The following is a 16,062-nucleotide window of genomic DNA, read 5'->3' as shown; positions in this document are numbered from 1 at the left end:
AATAAAAGCTTCTGAAGAAAACGTTTTAAAAATAGTAGGGCATAATGTTCTAACAATGTTTTCAAAACATTTTAAGAAGGTTATCACCAAACATTTTAAGAATGTTTTTAGAGAGCGTTATCCTACCTTTCAGAAGAACATTCTGTGAACCAAACAAAAACTTCCCGCTGAAAACGTTTTAAGAATAGGAGGGCATAATGTTCTAACAATGTTATCACCAAACATTTTAAGAATGTTTTTAGAGAACGTTATCCTACCTTTCAGAAGAACGTTCTGGGAACCAAACAAAAACTTCCCGCTGAAAACCTTCCTAGAACAATGACTGTAACATTCTCAGAATGTTTTTAGAACCAAACATTTCTAGCTGGGACTGCTGTGGCTAGTGTTATGTTACATGTAAGTTTCGTTTGTTGTTTTTATAGAACCTACTAAAGGCAACTGGCGTGATTGCAGCCTTTTCATGCTATTTTTGGATGTAGATGTTTTCATTGGTCAGTAGATGTCACATTGCATGGTCACATGACTGAGTTGAAAGGTCAGCGGCCATGTTTTTCCAGCAGAACAGCTAGAGTGCCACATGTTACATCCGGCTCCATCTGCTCATGTAGACCTTGGAGAGGCATTGTTTGTAAATTTGATGATTCATCTATGTTTATGCATTTCATTTATGTTTGTATTTTATAGCATGTCATTGTATTGATTGCAATGCTTTGTGCTTTTTACTTTCAGTTTCACAAGATTTCAACAATAAACTGTTTAACTATCTGGCGATGTGTACATCATTGCTACGTGCCCAGGGGCCAGAATACAGAATAGGGTTATTCAGATAAAAATTAGAGAATAAAAGGACTAAATGTTCAGTGTGTGTCCTCGCTGCTTGTTTTCGTACACATATTAAGAATCCTTAACGAAGCTTCTGCTGTTTTTGCCGATGACGGGGGGACCGCTCCGTCCGTGCGGTGCACTGTGACTCATGCACTTTCTACGCGTAACATTTAATTCATATTACAAAGGTTAATTATGACAGTTCTATTTTATAATTTATGTGAAGCACAACATACCATGCTGTTATTATAACGTTCATTATCAGCCTTTGAAACAAAAATAAATAAATAATATTAATAATAATTTTATATAATATATACGTGCGACGATTAGTCGACTAATCGCCTGAATTGACGACTATACAAATCTTTAGTCCAGGGCAGCCCTAGACTCTACACATGAACTTGGCCTTGCAGAAACAAAGCAGCCACTCCTCCATCTATTTACAGTGTGTTTTCACTTTTACTACCTGCCCCATTGTTTGTTAACAGTAAAACAATTGATGCTAGCAAAACAAAGTGTACTGACCTTAAGGCTACACCAGTAAAGCTGAAGTTTGTATTAAGAGGAAGAAATGGTGCATGGTACATGTTGATGAGACGGAACAGTGTGTTCAGTACAGTAGCTTCCCTACTGTTTTCAATGTGTTAGCTGTTAAGAAATTCATTTATATTTCCTGCTATGAAGGAGTTAAATTAAAAGGGATAATATACTTGTGTGATAAACTTACTGAAGACTACCATATTGTCTCGCCATTCTTGTCTGCTTTAAATACATCTACAACTCTTTATAACAAGCCTCTTTTAAACCCATTTAATCCCACCATTAAAAAAAGCTCTTTTCTCAATTCATAAACCATTATGATATAACAAAATATTGCATTTATTATTACTTTGTGAATCCTTAATCCTATAGCGGTGTGTGATATTTTTAAATGTTTAAGTGATGCAGCGTTTCAGATGGGAATCCATTAAGTTGACAAGGCCTAATTTATCAAAAGTCCCACATGAACAAGCCAAGTAGATAATATTGAATTTTTGTAAGCCACGTCAGACAACAGGCAGCTACATCGTTTGGTTTCCCTTGGCAAAAGTTTTGGATAGTAGCTGGTACCTGACACCCCCACCTGGGCCTACTAAGGTGGAGGGAGAACACTGCAGACCTCTGGTTGTTAAGAAAGTGAGAACCCTCCCATACTGAGCCGTGCTCTGTAGAGGAAACAAAGTGATAGGCTGAGCAGCAATTCTAATTGCCGTAGCCCAAACCAGCACGATGACAGATTGGTATTTCAGTGTCCACTCTGAATTGTTTTAAAGTAGACATGTTATCTCCGTGAATCCGTCTCTTAACATCTACAACCTTTAGTTTTTTTCATGTGAAAATATATTTCAAATGTTCTATTCATTTATAGTATTAACTGAAAAACTGCACCTGGATTCAAGGTTTTCCATTTGCAGGGACCCTGACTGATTCCAGCTTGTGGATAGGAACCAGATTAGCTTTTCACACTAAGCACAAACTGAGTGTGTCTGGCAGTGGTCCAACAGCTGGCAGCAGGCATATGCAAACACAACTGATGAGGTGAGAATACACTGTTTGACCCATAGTTGGATAATTATGTATCACAAGTAATCTGTAACAGTAGCATTTATGCTAACTGAATGGCTCTGGTAATGTAAAGTTGAGAGCCGCCTCTAAGGTGTTTAAAACACGTTCCTGAGTCTCAAACATTACAGACACCAAACTAGATGTGTTATATTATCATTGAAATATTAGATCTACAGCAGGAGCAAACGCTCGCCTCGGGGAGGGAGAAAAAGGGCCACAGCGGAGAATAAACAGAAGGGCAACCATGACAACCATGCGCGTGCTCGTACACGTACACGTCCTCGTGTGGAAGTCTTCTTCGCTGTTTTGTGGCAGGAGTACAGCGCCACTTACAGGCCCGGCATATGTACTACAGCGTCTCCAGCGCTTTTGAGCGGTCTCGTGTGAACGGACACGTTTCTGGTGCCTATTGCGTGTGGACGGAATACTGTTTTGATATCGATTTCGGTCCGTTTGCGTTATCGTCCTCGTGTGGCTCCAGCCTTAATTAGATTACCCATATCAAGACAGGAAGCCTTGAAAACCTGAAAGGAAGTTTATTCTGACCCTTTTTTCCATTATTTTGGGTAAACTGATACTCATAGCAAACACATGTTCCTTATTATTTAACTTCACTTAAAGGAAATATAGATAAAAACCAAGAAATAGCTAAAGGGTAAAATAATAAGTAAGCAAGACTAAGAGAGTTAGGTATGCAGTGCTCGGAGCATCATTCAGCTGCAAGTATTCTAAGCTGCCACTGGAACCACCAAAACCAACCAGCTCATACATCTTTGGTGAGAATTCAAAAAGTACCTGCAGCAGGACGGTTCCTCCAGGGAAGCTGAGCTGGACACAGTACTTTGGAGCATTGTCCCATGAAAGGAGCTGCAGGTCTTCTATGGAGCTGTAGGACAACGACGTCTCCATGTAACCAGTGGGCTGCAGAGGAGAGAAAAAGCAAACGGATATTAGTCTGCCACTGTGTAACATTGACATCACATTCTGAATATTAAAACAGAGCCGGAAGAGTACAAGGTGTTTGGAATGGCGGAGTGAGCTGGAAAGACAAAAATAAATATATCACGGGCTAAACCTCTCATGGGTTAGCTAAATAAAACCTCCAAATACAGGAGAAAAGCAACCCCTGTTTAAGTGAATCATAATTGAATGAAACAGTGGAAAATCTATTTAGAAAACACACACACCTTTTATTAATTTCCTTGTTTTCTTACAGCAAGAAAAAACTAATGCAACAGTCACGGAATTTTTTTTTTTTGAAATGTTGACATTAATGAAGGGTATTAAGTCAACTGATTTCACATAACTGTATTATGGGAGGTTAAGATTCACCGATTCTCATCGGTGCACTGGCATAAACGTTCAAGATGCGAGTGCACCGGTTGAAAGAGTGCACATCGGCTACAGTTTGGGTTAAACTCGCGATGCATCGATTGTAGCGACTTTGCATCGTCAAAAAAACAAATAATTCATATAAAATCCCCTCATCTTGTCAGCACTCAGCAGACGATCTCTGCTTCGCACTACGGAGGAGCCGCGTCACAGTTATCAACACACATGTAAATGATGCCGTGCCGCTTTAAAGTACACAAGTAGTACGAGGAACTTAGCGATGCACATAAAGAGGCGACATGGGGTCTGCGGCTGAAAAGAGAAACCTGAAAGTTAGACATATGAGTTCAATCACTCAGAGAGGTGTTCTGTCAGAGAGAGCGGTGTATAGTTTATAGCAGCCTGTGACGGCCAATAACAGTTTAAATGTCTTCCTTACTGTAAGCAGTTATGAAATACCTGTTTGTTAAAGGTTATTTGTATTTTTTATTGTTCATACAGAAACCACACTACTGCTTTCTGCTCAATATTGGTGGAAAAAGCATTGTTCCACATATCATGTATGAGGAAACAATGCTTTTTAGAGCTCTTTAGAACAATTTTTATTTTATTTTCATTTTCTGCTGAACACGTTGAGCAAACATTTTGTAAACTGAAACATAGAGCCTAGAGCTCTCTTTCTACACACAACTACTTTAGCTCAAAAACACGTTAAGCGCCTTCATGGAAAACATTGTCAAAAAGTGTGTATTGGGCCACAGAGTGGCTGCCTGTCTGTCTGTGTCTATCTGTCGGTGTCTGTCTGTCTGTCTGTCTGTCTGTCTTCCTGTCTGTGTCTATCTGTCTGGCTGCCTGTCTGTCTGTGTCTGTCTGTCTGCCTGTCTGTCTGTCTGTCTGTCTCTGTGCCTGTCTGTCGGTCTGGCTGGCTGCCTGTTTGTCTGTGTCTGTCTGTCTGTCTGTGTCTGTCTGTCTGTCTGTCTGTCTGCCTGTGTGTCTGCCTGTCTGTCTGTCTGTCTGTCTGCCTGTGTGTCTGTCTTGCCTCGGTGTCTGTCTGTCTGTCTGTCTGCCCGTCTGTCTGCCTGCCCGCCCGCCCGCCCGCCCGCCTGCCTGCCTGTCTGTCTGTCTGCCGTCACTGTTAATGTTGTTTTTAAAAAGGCAGAGCAGAATGGAGACAAACAGAAAGGACTTCAATTTTGTGATAATCAGCTGTGGTTACCGTGGATACTACATCCTGCACCAGAGCATGCAGTGATTGGCTGCCTCCATATCCCTTCCTCCCTCTCACATCCTCCTTACTCTGTCTTTCGTTCCGTTTACTCCACTTGGTTCTTCTCCTGCCTTTCCTCATTCTGTCTCATTCTGTTCTACTTGCTTTTCATCGTAGAGGAGGGTTGGAGGAGGCTACAGCATATATTGTCTACTCTGCTAACTGCTGAGTTACCATAGAAACAAGGGGATTATTGTTTCCAGGGAGAAGAAGACCGGGAACAAAACTAAAATAAAGAAAAGGTGGAAAGAAAGATAGAAGAAACCATGAATAATACACTGTCATATCAAAATGCTCCAAACATCAGTTACAGCGCCATATAGAGAGAAGAGTTACGACAGCGGAGAAAAAGTTAAATTTGTTAATATTTGAGGATTATGATAAAATAAGAAGTACTTTATTGATACCAATTTGGGAAATATTTGCTTTGCAGCAGCAAAAGACAAGGCATTGTACATAAGACAGTTAAAAGACTAGAATTAAACAATCGAAAAATGTAAACATCAAAAAATAGAAATAAAATAGCATAAAATATATATAGTGTGAACAACTATCTTACCTGTTAACATATACATGTTAGGCTAAAGTTGCCTTGGTTACAGAGCCTGTTGCTGTTGTTTATTGCTTTGAATTGTTTAAAACAAATATTATCTTCTTAAACTTGAATGGTAGTCAGGAGCATCACATCCTAATGTTTGATATATTTAGAGGGAGGGGATGGGAAAGAAGGTTTAAAAATTCAGATTAGATTCATTTCTACCATTTCTTTAATTCATGGTGGTTTCGGTAACCCCCTGGTAATTGAGGACATAAGTAATCTAAATGACTAATGTAATCTTTATGACTTTCAGAAAGGACAGGAGACCCACAGGTGCCTATCAATGATTGTCAACTGACAGTAAATAAATGGAATTCAATAAACATTGAATAACATGCGTTGCAGTTTGTCTGTGCCTTTTCCTCTGTGTTGTCCTGGCATATAGTCTCCCCCATGGTTTGCTGTGCTGCCTGGGGATGCCCCAATCTCTCAGAGAAAGGAGTATGAATGTATGGCTTCCCCACTGACACAGCGAGGAGGAAAGAATGGTTGGCTCAAGTCAGCAGGAGCAATTTAACTATCACAAAAGACAAAACAGCAACAACAACATGTGAGGTAATCATATTTTTCACAAAACGAAGACCACACCATTGGGAAGCTTAATGTCTGTTTAATAAAAATAAGGAACAGGGAGAGGCTTGCAAAACTCTTGGAGTTGAGACTCAGGTGCAGGGTGAGGGTCTCAGTGCAGGTATTCAGGCTCCATTGAATCCCTCTGGGGTTCTTGTGCTGAAAGAGGGAGACTCGAGAAAGGGTTAGATACATCTAGTAACCTATAGGATGGGGAATTGCTGACCTATTTTAAACATACCTTGTGTTTTCACTCTCAATTAAGTCCCTCTCCTTTTGCCATCAATCCAAAATCAGCTGAGCTGCAACATAATACAGGCAGGTAATAATCAACAGAATCACAAAGACATAATATGACTCTGCTAAAAACACTCACCCATAAGTTATGTTTTTGTTTACTGTTTAGAAGTCTCAAATATGCACTCTAAATCCATATCAACAGCGATGTATCACAAAAATAGCTCTCTTCCTTATTATTGTGTAATGTTAACTATATTATACTAGCTTGAACTTCAAGATGGATATCCTCATTTCACCACCTCCACCCACTACAATCACACGCCCCAATGTTATATTTAACTAATATTTGACTCCCTCCACCCCGGATAAAGGCACGTTAAGAAGCCCCTTTTCTCTAATTCCACAACGTTGGAGGAAATAACATTAAGAGAACGGATTAATAGTGGTTAACGTGTGTTGCTAACTTTATCCGGTATCCTAGCCTTATCTGTAAACGTAAAATATACTGATTTAAGGGATAACCCACTAACATCCTTTAATACACATGTGTAGTTAATTTGATTCAGATGTTCTGATAATATCCGCAATATAAATCTTTAAACGTCTTCTTACCTTTAAAAGTCCATCACGAACGGTCTATTATGCTGCAACCATAGACTGCTAGCCGCAGATCCTCTCAATAGTTAGCCGCTAACTTCCGGGGAACTAAGGAGAGGCTCCGCGATCCGCCATTGCTGTAAAAAAACTGGTCCATTAGAGTGAACAGAGATGTCGTAACTCTTCTATTATATGGCTCTGATCAGTTATAATCCCTGCAAGCAACAGGGCCCATTCTTAATGAGCATGATAAAAAAACAGGAGAGAAAAAGCAAAAGGATAAATGTGCACTTTGACTGACTTGGGATCTGTGTTCTGTGTTCCTATCTAAAGCATTGACGGCTCTCTGTGACGGCGGCTTTGTTGATGCTTTAGATACGTTTCTGAAAATTGACTTCATGCCAATAATGAAACCCTCAGATTTCTCATGCATTTCTTTATTAAAACACCCCAAGTGTATTCCTTTTTTCCCCAAATATAAAAGAATGTTAGTATTTTAAGTTAATAATAAGTTATTTTTGTGATTAACACAAATAATATTTTTACTTATCTACCTGCTGAGCTACAGCCACCCAAATTCTCAAACATTGATAAGTAACGTATACAGGAACCCGATTTTAAAAGGAGAAATGTTGATAAGGTAGTAAAGAAATTGCAACAAAACCAGAAACACAATAATTATGGCTTTGGAACGAGAAGATCCAGATCATGGGAACTCAGTTTCACGTCTAGCCAATGGGAGTGTTACAGTGGAAAATGTAATTAGTATCTCCACACTTAGATCCGTATATAACATTCAACCCAATACAACTATAAATAAGATTGTTAATGAGGGAGCTGTGTGGCGCAGTGGACTAGTGCGCTGTCTGGTGTTCGGATCAGGGGAGCACAGGTTCAAACCCCACTGCATTCAGCATGTCGTTGTGTCCCTGAGACACTTCACCAACAAATTGCTCCTGTGGGGATTGTCCACAGTATCGAGTATATAAGTCGCTTTGGATAAAAGCGTCTAACAAGTGACATGTAATGTAATGACCTTGCATAAACAGTTATCTGACTGAATATCAATGGAGGATAAGTTAACCTAAACAGTTGCTGTTGTGAGCCTCAGTTATTCCCTGCAGCAGGTCAACGCTCATTATTGGGAAACATTGAAGACACACACTCATACAGTAACGTTGCAAAGTCAATAAGTGGAGTGAACACACCTAAATAACTTTCTATTGTTCAGTTATTTAAATAAAGAACAAGTAAGTAGGGAACTGTTTACCAGTTCATATGAAACTATAATGTCAAATCAGAAGTGGTTAATATTGCAACAAAGGGTTATCAGATATGCTAACAACAAGAACAGCTGACTTGTGAGATGGAGTTATTAAAGTGCAGAGATACTGATGAGGAACTCCAAAACGTCTTTGCATTGGTCTGCCTGTGCACATCATTTCCTTTGTGCACACTGATAACGGTCAACAATCCAACCTGAGTTTCACTGCAGTTCATGGACCATCTCACATTTACAATCCTTCTTTACATTTTAAAATAACAACTGAAAAAAAATGACTACTCTTGTTTCATAAACTCAAACCAGATGTCAGCTTTATAGTGTGGCTCATAGAAAGAAAGAGGAACTTTAAGAATGTTTTTGTGATTTGGCCGACCTGACATTTACAGAGTGGCTTCTTCATGTCAGGCCTCGGTTTCACTTCACATTGTGGTCTGGCCAGGCCTCAGATGAATAAGCATTAGACGTCATTTCAACAAGGCTTGGCAATACCTCATGACAGTTAACGTTTTCAACATGACCCCATTTCAACAACTTATCATTCATACTTCCTAATTTAATTTTTTGTATTGTTTCGGACACCATAAACTACAGTCCCTTTTTGGATACATTTGTAACTTGTATTATAGTAATCTTGTTTTAATTGAAACAGAATGAAGCAGCATTGATGAAATACAGAATAACATCGATTGTAAACAGTTGCTGGAACTGTTGTGTTTAACCTCCCATTTTTAACCTGACCATTTGAACTGAAACACGGTTACTGTTAAAAACTACCATTAAAACCTGAACCAGAGTAAATGACAGACTTTTACAAAAGACAGCCAATGAGAAGAGAGCAGTGTTGTCTCCATGTGTTCATTTGAATGTGTCACGTAAGAAGATGAACTGTAGGTTCACATAATCTAGTTTTAGTTCCCACATGACGCAGCAGGCTGAATATCATTTAACATCTCCTGTCTTTCCCATCAGCCTCTCATTAAATCTTGCTTTGACAGTTCTCTAACTACAGAAATCACTCATCATTTCTTTCTTTTGGATTAGGGTCATTTATGGATCATAAAAAAGCTAAAAGAACCCGAACTCAAGGACTCGGCTAGTTTTATGATCTTTGATCTTCTCTGTCAAATGACTTGTTCCAACTATTCTGTTGACAACGGTAACTAGCAGAATGGCTTGTAGTGGAAAAAACATTCTGGACTTTGTGTGATTTATGACATCCACTTTATCAGACATAAAATGACTGTTTAATATTGATTGTATGGCACATGTGAAATATTCCAGTCTGGAATGGAAACAACCAACAACAAGTTTGGCTTTGAGTTATGAGCTGGACTATTTCATGTCTGATTACACTAATGATCTTATAGAGTTTAATTGAAAGAATATTAGTAAATTCACTCTCTATCGCCAAATAGGGTTAAACTCCTTCTGGGAGATGAAATACAAAAATCACACCATGTCAGAATCAGAATAGTTTTTACTACCAAGTTTACATACTTATTTACAGACTTATTACAAAATGTCATGATTGGCCAGGGGCAGCGCTGTGTAAAACAAAACAAAATAAATGTTATGACATCTATTTTTTTTAACCATTTTACGACTATTATAACAAATGAAAAATAAAAGCAATATTTACACAAAATATAATTATGTGAGAAACTCAGCAAATAGAATAAAATATGAAAAATACTATATACTGTATTATACTATATTCAAAGTGAAGCTATGCTGATTTAAAAGAGGTAGTGTGGAGAAGAAATATGTAACATGTGCAGGATTTACATTTTTGAAAAGAACAAGATACTGTTAGCATGATGTCCATTAATAATAAACCATTGGTGAGAAAATAACTAAGATCTTCGCAGGGGACGCTTCAGAAATTTCAACTGTCCATTCTCCTATGTTTGTGCACAGTCCAGTCCAGTTTGTGAAATCTGCACTTGTTTGCACATATTAATGGACCCAGCATGTAGGGATGTCACAGTAACAGAACTTTAGAAGTCGATAACAAAACTATTGAAATTCATTAATGTGAAATAACTTACCTTTGCCTAAAACAAATGTTAAGTGATTAGAGCATTAATACACCACTGCAAATGTAGAAAAAAAATTCTCCAGAATTTTGGTATTGAGTACATTTGGAGAGACATCCCTAGCGGAGAGCACTCTATAAAGTCATGGTATGTGTTATTAAAAGCTATTTTAGAAATAATCCGGCTATTTGGTTCCTGCAGTCCACTGGTTTAAGGTTCAGATGTAACAAATAAATCACTGTATCATGGAAACACATTACATAGCACTCAGTTATAGAAGGGAGTAGTGTGACCACACATTTTCCCTAAAAGACATGACTAACAACTGTCAGGCTGCAGTCTTCACTCCCTGTCAATAGCTTTTTTTTCCATACAATCTTGTTTGGTGTCTTTATTTTCGTTCACATTATCCAATATTCGCAGAAACAAAAAACAAAGAATGAATCCAATTTCAATCTATTGCAAATATCATAAATCAATATGGCAGAGAGCGACATCATTCCTGACTATAACTAAACCCTTTGCCAAATGGCTGCATTGTTCAAACAAAACTGGGTGGATCCAGTATTTGAATATGAACATGTACTGCATTCTGACCTCGAGGCCTTCCCAGAGCCTCTCAAAGCTGTGTGTGTGTGTGTGTGTGTGTGTGTGTGTGTGTGTGTGTGTGTGTGTGTGTGTGTGTGTGTGTGTGTGTGTGTGTGTGTGTGTGTGTGTGTGTGTGTGTGTGTGTGTGTGTGTGTGTGTGTGTGTGTGTGTGTGTGTGTGTGTGTGTGTGTGTGTGTGTGTGCTCGTCACCGCATGTCGTTTCTCTTCCCTTTACTTTGCATTAAAACAATACGACCAACCAGCTCTGGCAGTTATGTTTTGCTGCTTCTGCTTGAGGGGCAATGCAACCTGCCTTTTTTCACTTGATCTGGATGTTTACATTATTTGCAATATCCTCTGTTTCTCACGAGCTAAACCACACTGCTCTGGTGGCCTACATGGCCCATTTTAGCATTTTTGTCCACAGATTGCAGTTTCCACAGAGTACTTTCATACTATTTTAAAGGACAATTCAACCTTTGGTTTCGGTTTAGTCCTGCAGTTCAGGAGGGTTTGCTTCTTTTGTAGAACCAGTAACTAATCACATTCTGAGTGTTGACTAAGTTAACAGATAACTGATATTAGGATTACAGCCATTGTTTGGGATAACGGTTTATTAAAAGATAACAGGGTTGATGTTTCCACCCAAAGTGGTAAAAACTGTATTTCCTTTTTTATAGAAGTGAGAGGAGCTACTCAAGCTGAGCTGTAGTGCTACAAGTATAACACATTTTCAATAGGCTGTCCTCAGTGAGCCTCAATACTGACAAAGGAATGAACACATCCTTCCACTTAAAAATAAGAAGTGTAATTATTTAGCAATAGAATGCTCAGTGTTTCTTTCAATTCAATACATTTAAGGGTTATGCTGCCACTAGCATACTTGGTCTGGTTTGACCAGTAGCCTACAAGAGGAAACTTTTTCCCCTTTCCCATATGAATAAAACAAACGGTGCTATTTGAAGTTGCTTCCTTAAGTTGTAAAAATGTACATAAAGAAACAAGAGTAGAGGACTCTCAAGCCTCCCTGATTGATTTCTGAAAGGCTCCTGACTCTTGCCTCACAACAAGCCTCTCATGCTCGCAGCACATCCTTTCATCGCAGGCCTTTAGTGAGCAAAGCGCCACACAGGAAGTGCTGGCTTGCTCTAGCGTCATTCTGACACACAAATGTGATGTAAGTTTCTGACTTCAGACCTAGCAGGCATGTCTTTCAAAGGAAAGAAGAAGGAGTCGCAACTCTTAGAAGCAACACCCACACATATGTTGGTTCTTTCTTGAATGAGTGGAAATAAACAATAGAAATTCATATTGATAATGTAATTTGAAACCCTAACTTTTAGAAAGGAAAATAAAACATGAAGATGGCCTGATTAAAACAGGATTCTTGATGTTTTTAGTGAAGCTCTCTTGGCAGCCATGCTCACATTTACAAAGCCCTTTTCTCACAACCATTCCAATTATTTGCTGTGCGTTGGATGTTGTTGGAGATGCAGTTTCAGCGCTCTTTGCCTCCTTGTTGGAAAAAGTTACTCCGTAAGAGAGCACAGCAAATTGGTCAGCATTGTTCTTCTGCCCACATAACAACTCTGTCCAAACAGAGCACAACAACCCCACTCAGGAAATGCACATTCATGCTTCACCCTGAATGCTTCTCTTCCGTACAGTTAAGTCTTTATGAAACAAAGAATATGTGACATCGTGTCCAATCCAAACTCTCAAACACATGAACGCTGTGCACGGGTCTCACCATCCGCACACACAAGTCAAAGGAATCTCTGGATAAATCACCCACATGAACAACATAATGTCTACCACTGGGGTCTATACCGTTCCAGTTTCCTACAATAATAAATACAAAGAACACTATGGTTCACTTAGGGACAGCCAGGGGCGTCGCCTGGGGTGCTAAAGCCCCGGATGTTTTTTCTTTAGCCCCCGGACAAATTCTCCCTCAATAATATAATACATTAACCGTACTTTACCTAGAGGACGGCAGGATTGTAATTTCCCGTGTTCAGTGAATGCAACAGAGGCAAGACACCAACAGACCAATCAGAGAGTCGCATGGAAATAAACGTGTTTTATTGGCTGACAGATACGTACCTCTCCTCTGTGACAATGTTTAAACTTTAAACTGTCAGCCGCGGACTCTAAGTTTCTAAAGATGGACTTAAGACCTTTTTTATCATGACAATTCACAAGTGGTGGCTCACACAACAACCCCAGAGCCACCACTTGAGCCAGGTGAACAAGGTATGTAAATGTCAGTAAACTTGCAAGTTATGCGAACATGTAAGCAAAGCATAAATTACAGCTACGTTGACGTTACTTTGAATCGCGGGGGCAAGCTAAACCGTTAGCAAGTAGCTATAGCTAGCCAGATATATTAAATAAACACTTTGTCATACAATCTAAATGTTGTGTTTTTTAGCGTTACCTGGTGATTTCAAAGAAAGCTCTCTGGAAAATGTTGACTTACTGTCAGTGTTCGACATGACGCTCGAAACGATCAGTATGTTGTTACTTCGGCATCATTTTTGAAACGTGTATTACAATTAAATCACGGTCAAATATGTTCAACTTGTTGTAGTTGTAGCCCCCTTGCCAGCGATTCTCTCTCTAGTTTAGCATACTCAGCCCGACTCAGCCTGGTTGTTGGCCCGCTAAGAACCTGGATTTTATGGGGCCAGAAAAACTGTGAAATAGTACCCGCTAGCCGGAACTACGCCTAGTGGAAACCCAACCAAAAACGGCACGCTTAAACCGTGCTCTGTGCTGTAGTGGAAATGCGCCATAAATGTATTGAGCTTTTTATTTCTACTGATAAAAAACAAAGTTAATAATACAACAATCCAGTCTATAAAAGTTTGTAATAATTAGCAGCTTGTAACACTGTCTATTAGCCAATTGAATACAATGTAAGTAGATAATCTTCAAAAATAGATCTTCCCATTTAAAATGAAATAACCCTTCATTGTCCTAATGACAAGTGAGCTGTCAATACAACACCCCAGTAATGAGTATTTGAGGTCAAAACCGCAATACACCGTTCATGTATTTTGACTGAAGAGATGTAGAAATAGACTTCCTGTCTGTGCCTGAGTGCTGCAACTGTTTCCCACTGCAACCACAATCAATAAAGAATCACTTATAATATAGTGGAGCTTAAAGCACATCTGTTAAAACCACATCAGGAAATGTGATCAGAAAATAAAAGCAACAAGTTATTTCAATGGACGTCTTTGGATGTCAGAAAAACGTACGAAGGGCTGGGCCACTCACTGAGGTGAGCTATATTGCCTCATAAATTGCTTGATACTTGAATATGCTTTAATAAAAACTGCCTCCGTCACAGCTATCCATAGGGTTTTTTATATTTAGTTACAAACCGTGTTGCAGCTCGTCCCTTGAAACAGAAGCCTCAGATTGTAAAGGGAAATATGAGGGTATATTTCAAGCTGGTTTTGCAAATAAGTTATTCTCTTATCAACTAATGTTTGTGAGAAAATCTTTTCAACTTCAATTGACTGAATTCATTTGAAAATCAGGCTTAATAACGCACACATTCTGTGTAATATATTTGAACATAGTTAAGTGGTACAAGACACAAGTTTCATGTGTGGGCCATATTCCATTATAAATTTAAAATTGACCACGGGCCACAGTTGGCCCCCGGGCTGTAGTTTGGACACCCCTGCAGTAGATGTACGGCCAATGATGAGCAAGTCAATGCTGACTGATGCTGCCTACTTGCCTCCGATCTGTGGAAGGCCATCCAGTAGTTGCTTCTCTTATCAGTCATCAGGCCATACACAAGGCTGGTTTTGGTGTCATGTTTTCTACACAAAATGGTTGCAGTATGCTTTGGTCAAAAGGATTTATAATAAGTATCCCTGGCAGAGGGGATTCTATCTTTCTTTGTATATTTGGCTGTATATCAAATAAAGGCAAAAAGGCCTCCCAAAAAAGAAATACAGATAGAGAAATCTCTGTAAATGTTGTTGACAACTGTCAACAGAAATGAGTACACCTTGTGTATTGATGAAGAGCAAAATGTAAAGCCCCTAGTATCACAATAACACAACAGCATTTATTGTGCTGTCATGCTTTGCACCAATGTATAGATGTAAAAACAATGTAACGTAAGGTCATAATGATAAACTTACAGGGAATTATCATATCTACATCTGCAGCTCCTCTCTTCTTCACAGAGATGTATTACAGCTCAATGTGTAGCTGTCTACAACTTTAGTGCTCTGAAAAGTCACTTTATACTCAATGTTAAGGCCTGAACAACAAACGTCACAGTGAGAAGATTGCAGGTGCAGTAGTGGAGTGTTTAGCAGCTAAAGAGTCGGATATAATATTCATTTCAAGAATTGGTAGATATCACAATCAGAGCTAAAATAAAAAAAATTGCAGAGTCAGCAGTGACACTGAGCTCGGTGTGTGTGTTATCAACAGGAACTGTTTTAATTAAAAGCCACTGTATGCTAACGTGAGGCACCAGAGCCAATGAGCTACTGCTTCTACTACAATAAATCTGTCCAGTCTACAGAAAAAAACATCCACGCGTCTTTTCTGCCATAATTAAGGTCTCCAAGACATTGCCCACTGCAGTAAGCTTGAGCTCACTCTGGGTGTGATTAGCAGACTTCCAAAGCTTCCATCGTCGGTATGTTGATAAAACAAGGGGCCTGGCTTTGAGGAAAATGTCAGAGGCGTTGATAATAACAGATGGGGAAATAAAGGCTTTTATGATTTTGGCATTATTCGACGGAAGAATTACTCAAAATTACAGTTGGTTACAGAGATATGACTCTTTGTGATTAATAATTACACTTTGTGTATTCTTCCTCTTGGCTGGTGCGTGCATATAGTTATTGTGTTAAAGTTATAGGATGGAAAATAAAGATCATATGTATAAAGACACAATAGCCGCTTTCACACCGCAGGACTTGCCGTACTTTAGTGCCGGCACTAAAGTACCACGGCACTGAATCCGCCAGGGGGCTAGTGCCAATCGCATTCACACCGCAGTACTTTCCCTGAGGCAAGATTGCGCTGACGTCACTTCGTCTTCTTCTTCTCTGGGTTTACTGGCAGGCCATTC

The 16,062-nt window shown here is 39.2% G+C and overlaps 1 long non-coding RNA gene across 1 annotated transcript; it reads right to left on the bottom strand.

Moving 5' to 3' along the window:
* Nucleotides 1-6,224: 6,224 nt before the first annotated feature.
* On the bottom strand, nucleotides 6,225-7,582 carry LOC104961849 (uncharacterized). The gene is made up of 2 exons (XR_800142.1): nucleotides 6,442-7,582; nucleotides 6,225-6,359 (listed from the first exon to the last, which is right to left on the bottom strand). It is a non-coding gene; the product is annotated as an uncharacterized lncRNA (long non-coding RNA).
* Between the last annotated feature and the right edge of the window lie 8,480 nt (nucleotides 7,583-16,062).

Source organism: Notothenia coriiceps, unplaced genomic scaffold (genome assembly GCF_000735185.1).
Source record: "Notothenia coriiceps isolate Sejong01 unplaced genomic scaffold, NC01 NC01_scaffold00033855, whole genome shotgun sequence".
In the NCBI taxonomy this organism is placed as follows: Eukaryota; Metazoa; Chordata; class Actinopteri; order Perciformes; family Nototheniidae; genus Notothenia; species Notothenia coriiceps.
Note: the sequence above shows the minus strand (reverse complement) of the source record. Positions and strands in the feature narration are given on the sequence as shown.